This window comes from Chiloscyllium punctatum, unplaced genomic scaffold (assembly GCF_047496795.1).
Source record: "Chiloscyllium punctatum isolate Juve2018m unplaced genomic scaffold, sChiPun1.3 scaffold_404, whole genome shotgun sequence".
Lineage (NCBI taxonomy): Eukaryota > Metazoa > Chordata > Chondrichthyes > Orectolobiformes > Hemiscylliidae > Chiloscyllium > Chiloscyllium punctatum.
Genome location: NW_027310138.1, coordinates 90,001 through 97,500, shown reverse-complemented (window position 1 = coordinate 97,500; position 7,500 = coordinate 90,001). Strand labels below are relative to the sequence as shown.

Genomic DNA, 7,500 nt, shown 5'->3' with positions numbered 1-7,500 from the left:
GTGGTCATTCCCTGACCCACCCCAACCTGACACCCACTGTATCACCTGATCTATTCGACACAACCACAAATCCAAATGGAATAAGGACACCAGGACCATCAGGTCCAGATTGCTATTCCCAATCATGGCTGTTGTGTTTCTCAACCGCACACTTCATACCTTGTCCCTGTAACCCTGGATCGCGGTATTAATCAAGGAGCCATCCATGTTTGTCTGACAGACCCTCAGTGAGTTGCCTTCGACAGTCCTCTGTGGTCAGGGTTTCCACAGAGTCACCCAGCCCCTGGGGAAAGGAATTCCTCCCCATCTCGGTCTGAGTCTCTCCTCCTGGTGGGAACACCTTCTCCCTGTCCAATCTGTCCAGGCCTCTCGGGATTGGTTCATGGGTAAAGGGGAGAGGGGGCTTTACTCTGTATCTAACCCCGTGCTGTCCCTGTCCCTGGGAGTGTTTGATGGGGGGACAGTGTAGAGGGAGCTTTACTCTGTATCTAACCCCGTGCTGTCCCTGTCCCTGGGAGTGTGTGATGGGGGACAGTGTAGAGGGAGCTTTACTCTGTATCTAACCCCGTGCTGTCCCTGTCCCTGGGGGTGTTTGATGGGGGACAGTGTAGAGGGAGCTTTACTCTGTATCTAACCCCGTGCTGTCCCTGTCCTGGGAGTGTTTGATGAGGGGACAGTGTAGAGGAAGCTTTACTCTGTATCTAACCCCCTGCTGTCCCTGTCCCTGGGAGTGTTTGATGGGGGGACAGTGTAGAGGGAGCTTTACTCTGTATCTAACCCCGTGCTGTCCCTGTCCTGGGAGTGTTTGATGGGGGACAGTGTAGAGTGAGCTTTACTCTGTATCTAACCCCGTGCTGTCCCTGTCCTGGGAGTGTTTGATGGGGGGACAGTGTAGAGGGAGCTTTACTCTGTATCTAACCCCGTGCTGTCCCTGTCCTGGGAGTGTCTGATGGGGGGACAGTGTAGAGGAAGCTTTACTCTGTATCTAACCCCCTGCTGTCCCTGTCCCTGGGAGTGTTTGATGGGGGGACAGTGTAGAGGGAGCTTTACTCTGTATCTAACCCCGTGCTGTCCCTGTCCTGGGAGTGTTTGATGGGGGACAGTGTAGAGTGAGCTTTACTCTGTATCTAACCCCGTGCTGTCCCTGTCCTGGGAGTGTTTGATGGGGGGACAGTGTAGAGGGAGCTTTACTCTGTATCTAACCCCGTGCTGTCCCTGTCCTGGGAGCGTTGGATGGGGAACAGTGTAGAGGGAGCTTTACTCTGTATCTAACCCTGTGCTGTCCCTGTCCCTGGGAGTGTTTGATGGGGGGGGACAGTGTAGAGTGAGCTTTACTCTGTATCTAACCCTGTGCTGTCCCTGTCCATGGGAGTGTGTGATGGGGGGACAGTGTAGAGGGAGCTTTACTCTGTATCTAACCCCGTGCTGTCCCTGTCCTGGGAGTGTCTGATGGGGGGACAGTGTAGAGGGAGCTTTACTCTGTATCTAACCCCGTGCTGTCCCTGTCCTGGGAGTGTCTGATGGGGGGACAGTGTAGAGGGAGCTTTACTCTGTATCTAACCCCGTGCTGTCCCTGTCCCTGGGAGTGTTTGATGGGGGGGACAGTGTAGAGGGAGCTTTACTCTGTATCTAACCCCGTGCTGTCCCTGTCCCTGGGGAGTGTTTGATGGGGGACAGTGTAGAGGGAGCTTTACTCTGTATCTAACCCCGTGCTGTCCCTGTCCCTGGGAGTGTTTGATGGGGGGACAGTGTAGTGGGAGCTTTACTCTGTATCTAACCCTGTGCTGTCCTGTCCCTGGGGAGTGTTTGATGGGGGGACAGTGTAGAGGGAGCTTTACTCTGTATCTAACCGCGTGCTGTCCCTGTCCCTGGGGAGTGTTTGATGGGGGACAGTGTAGAGGGAGCTTTACTCTGTATCTAACCCCGTGCTGTCTTGTCCCTGGGGAGTGTTTGATGGGGGACAGTGTAGAGAGAGTTTTACTCTGTATCTAACCCCGTGCTGTCTTGTCCCTGGGAGTGTTTGATGGGGGACAGTGTAGAGAGAGTTTTACTCTGTATCTAACCCCGTGCTGTCCCTGTCCCTGGGGAGTGTTTGATGGGGGACAGTGTAGAGGGAGCTTTACTCTGTATCTAACCCCGTGCTGTCCCTGTCCCTGGGAGTGTGTGATGGGGGCGGACAGTGTAGAGGAAGCTTTACTCTGTATCTAACCCCGTGCTGTCCCTGTCCCTGGGAGTGTTTGATGGGGGACAGTGTAGAGGGAGTTTTGCGGTGATTGTGTCAGACTGGAGTGGCCTCTTGGTGAAGGTGCTGAGCTGAATGTTTTCTGTCTCTATGTGGTTCTCACTTCCTGTGTCTCAGGGCCTGTGGTTTGGCCTGTGTCCCCCTCTCTCCCTGATGGGATCGCTCTGTTTCTTCATCTCCATTCCCCAATCAGACAGTGGTTTTCACTGACTCGACACCCCCTCCCTATCCCTGTCACCCCCTCCCTATCCCTGTCACCCCCTCCCTATCTCTGTCACCCCCTCCCTATCCCTGTCACCCCCTCCCTATCCCTGTCACCCCCTCCAGCCCCTATATCCCCTCCCTATCCCTGTCACCCCCTCCCTATCTCTGTCACCCCCTCCAGCCCCTATATCCCCTCCCTATCCCTGTCACCCCCTCCAGCCCCTACACCCCCTCCCTATCTCTATCACCCCCTCCAGTCCCTATACCCCCTCCCTATCTCTATCACCCCCTCCAGTCCCTACACCCCCTCCCTATCTCTGTCACCCCCTCCAGCCCCTACACCCCCTCCCTATCTCTGTCACCCCCTCCAGCCCCTACATCCCCTCCCTATCTCAGTCACTCCCTCCAGCCCCCTACACCCCCTCCCTATCTCTGTCACCCCCTCCAGCCCCCTACACCCCCTCCCTATCTCTGTCACCCCCCCCTACATCCCCTCCCTATCTCTGTCACCCCCCCAGTCCCTATACCCCCTCCCTATCTCTGTCACCCCCTCCAGTCCCTACAACCCCTCCCTATTCCTCTCCCCCCCCCCCCCCTCCTGTGAGCCCTGTACCTGCCAGTACACACCCAGCATGTTCCCTGAACCCTGGAGTATGTTCCCTGCAGTGTGAGGTGTGATGCCTGCCCTAGTTGATTAGACCCACGCGGTATCTCTCTCCAACAGCCTGCTCCTGTCATCACGGACGGTGCTGGGCCTGTGAGAACATCTGATTTATTGTGATCGAAACATTTACAGAGACATGGCATTGCTTTCAGGAACACAACAGGAAGACAAGGCCGGAACAAGAACCGCCTCAGAGATTACAGCCACCGGGAGGGGGAGAGAGACTCCCCCAGGACACACACCCACTCACACACACACTCACACACACACTCTCTCACACTCACTCACTCTCACACACACCCACTCACTCTCACACACACACACTCACTCACACACCCACTCACACACACTCACACACACACACTCTCACACTCACTCACTCACACACACACTCTCACACTCACTCACTCTCACACACACCCACTCACTCTCACACACACACACTCACTCACACACCCACTCACACACACTCACACACACACACCTCTCACACTCACTCACTCACACACACACTCTCACACTCACTCACTCTCACACACACCCACTCACTCTCACACACTCACACACACTCACACACACACACTCACACACACACTCACACACACACACTCTCACACTCACTCACTCTCACACACACCCACTCACTCTCACACACACACACTCACTCACACACCCACTCACACACACTCACACACACACACTCTCACACTCACTCACTCACACACACACTCTCACACTCACTCACTCTCACACACACCCACTCACTCTCACACACTCACACACACTCACACACACACACCTCTCACACACACACACTCACACACACACCCACTCACTCTCACACACACACTCACTCACACACCCACTCACTCACACACACACCCACTCACTCACACACACACCCACTCACACACACTCTCACACTCACTCACTCACACACACACTCTCACACTCACACACACTCTCACTCACACACACTCACTCTCACACACACTCTCACTCACACACACTCACACACTCACTCTCACACTCACTCACTCACTCTCACACACACTCTCACTCTCACACACTCACTCTCACACACACTCTCACTCTCACACTCACTCACTCACTCTCACACACACTCTCACACTCACTCACTCACTCTCACACACACTCACTCTCACACACACTCACTCTCACACACACTCACTCACTCACACACACTCACTCTCACACACACACTCACTCACTCACACACACACTCTCACACACACACACTCACACACACTTACTCTCACACACACTCACTCACTCTCACACACACTCACTCACTCACACACACACTCACTCACATACACTCACTCACACACACACTCACTCTCACACACTCTCACACACACACACTCTCACACACACTCACTCACTCTCACACACACTCACTCACTCACACACACTCACTCTCACACACACACTCACTCACTCACACACACTCTCACACACACACACTCTCACACACACTTACTCTCACACACACTCACTCTCACACTCACTCACTCACTCTCACACACACTCTCACTCTCACACACACTCACTCACTCACACACTCACTCACTCACACACTTACTCTCACACACACTCACTCACTCACGCACACTCACTCTCACACTCACTCACTCTCACACACACTCTCACTCTCACACACACTCACTCTCACACACACTCACTCTCACACACACACACACACTCACTCACTCTCACACACACTTACTCTCACACACACTCACTCACACACACTCACTCTCACACTCACTCACTCACACACACTCTCACTCTCACACACACTCACTGTCACACACACTCTCTCACACAAACTCACTCTCACACACACTCACACTCACACACACTCACTCACACACACTCACTCACACACACTCACTCTCTCACACACACTCACTCTCACACACTCACTCTCACACACACTCTCTCACACTCACTCTCACACTCACTCTCTCACTCACACTCTCACACGCACACACACACTCTCACACTCACTCTCTCACTCTCACATACTCACACACACTCACTCAGACTGACACACACACACACTCTCACACTCTCTCTCACACATTCACACACACTCTCACACACACTCTTTCTCACACACTCACACTCTCACAGACGCACACTCTCCCACAGACACACACTCACTCTCTCACACACTCTCTCTCACACACACTCTCTCACTCTCACACACACTCTCTTTCTCACACACATACACACTCTCTCTCTCACACACACACTCACTCAGACTGACACACACACACACTCTCACACTCTCTCTCACACACTCTCACACACACACACTCTCTTTCTCATACACTCACTCTCTCTCTCACAGACGCACACTCTCCCAGACACACACACACTCACTCTCTCACACACTCTCTCTCATACACACTCTCTCACTCTCACACACACTCTCTCACTCTCACACACACTCTCTCACTCTCACACACATACACACTCTCTCTCTCTCACACACACACACACACACACTCTCTCACACACACTCACTCACACAGTCACAAACTCTCACACGCTCTATCACTCTCACACTCTCACACATACACATTCTCTTTCACACACACTCTCTCACACACACACATACACACTCTCTTTCACACACACTCTCTCTCTCACACATACACACTCTCTTTCACACACACTCTCTCTCACACACACACACACACACTCTCTCTCACACACACACACACACACTCTCTTTCACACACACACACACTCTCTCACACACACACTCACTCACACACACTCAAACTCTCACACGCTCTCTCACTCTCACATTCTCACACACTCTCTCTCTCACACACACTCTCTCTCTCTCACACACACACACACACTCTCTCACACACACACACACACTCAAACTCTCACACGCTCTCTCACTCTCACATTCTCACACACACTCTCTCTCACACACACTCTCTCTCTCTCACACACACACACTCACACACACACACTCTCTCTCTCTCTCTCTCTCTCGTAGACACACAGTCTCTCTCACCCTCCCCCCATCCCCCTGCCAGCCCTGTTTCTGGGTCACAGAAACCAGCCTGACTTTCTTGATCATTCACCCCTCCACCCGACCAATTCCCTTCAACACCCTCCACCGCCAACACTCAGCGGCAGGGTATACCCCCTACAGTACCCACTGCGGGGTATACCCCCTACAGTACCCACCGCGGGGTATACCCCCCACAGTACCCCCTGCAGGGTATACCCCCTACAGTACCCACCGCGGGGTATACCCCCTACAGTACCCACCGCGGGGTATACCCCCTACAGTACCCACCACAGGGTATACCCCTACAGTACCCACTGCAGGGTATACCCCCTACAGTACCCACCGCAGGGTATACCCCCTACAGTACCCCCTGCAGGGTATACCCCCTACAGTACCCCCTGCAGGGCATACCCCCTACAGTACCCCCTGCAGGGTATACCCCCTACAGTACCCACCGCAGGGTATACCCCCTACAGTACCCACCGCAGGGTATACCCTCACACACTGACACTACCCTCACCCTGAAGGGGCTATGTTTATGTAGGCCTCCTCATCCCCCAGCCATTGTACCCACCTGGGCTGAGTGGTATAGGGGCTCCAGGTCAGTGCCAGTGGGCATTGGAATGTTTCTCCGAGTCCGGTCTACCCGGTCCTCCTGGGTCCCGTCTGTCCCACGGAGGTGGGGTGGGGTGGGGTGGGGAGGGGGGGGGTCGAGAGAACTGGGAGAGTGCACCCTTGTGCCCCTCCCCTTCCCCGCACCCTCCTGACGAGACGCCAATCGCGCAAACGCCACTGAGAAATGTAAAAGCCGCGAAACGCAAAGCTCCCTGCTCACTGGTCCCCGAGTCACCGCACTTTTCTCTCCCCAGCCCAAAAAAAACCAGGACGGATTGGGGAGGAGGTCCAGGTCCATGCGATGCTCTCTCCCATCACCCCCCCACTACAACCCCACCCTCACCTCCCCTTCCCTCCACCCGCACCAGCTTCCTCCAGGCAGTTCAATTTAGGGGCAATTGTGATCCCTGCAGATTGACTTCGGCGCCAGAGTGGTGCGTCTGGTGCATCCGAGAGTCACTCCCCGGAGATGGGGGGCCAGGCCGGATTTCCCCCTGCTCTCCGCTGTCCGGGGGGCTCTGGCCAACTCGGACTCGCTTCCATGCCCAGCAGCTCTGGGAGCGATGGTACCCGATGTAGGTGACCAATGTCAGTACAGACACCACCAGCAGCACGCTCACCAGCACCAGCTGGTTCCAGTACGTCGTCACGGTGACTCCAGCCCTCGGCAGCTGGCCCTCCACGCCCGCCAACACCTGGAGGGAATACCTC

At 54.6% G+C, this 7,500-nt stretch overlaps 1 pseudogene; it reads right to left on the bottom strand.

Annotated features, from left to right (window-relative positions):
• Positions 1-3,201: 3,201 nt before the first annotated feature.
• LOC140472676 (semaphorin-4B-like) overlaps positions 3,202-7,500 on the bottom strand; it is an 87,712-nt pseudogene continuing 83,413 nt past the window's right edge.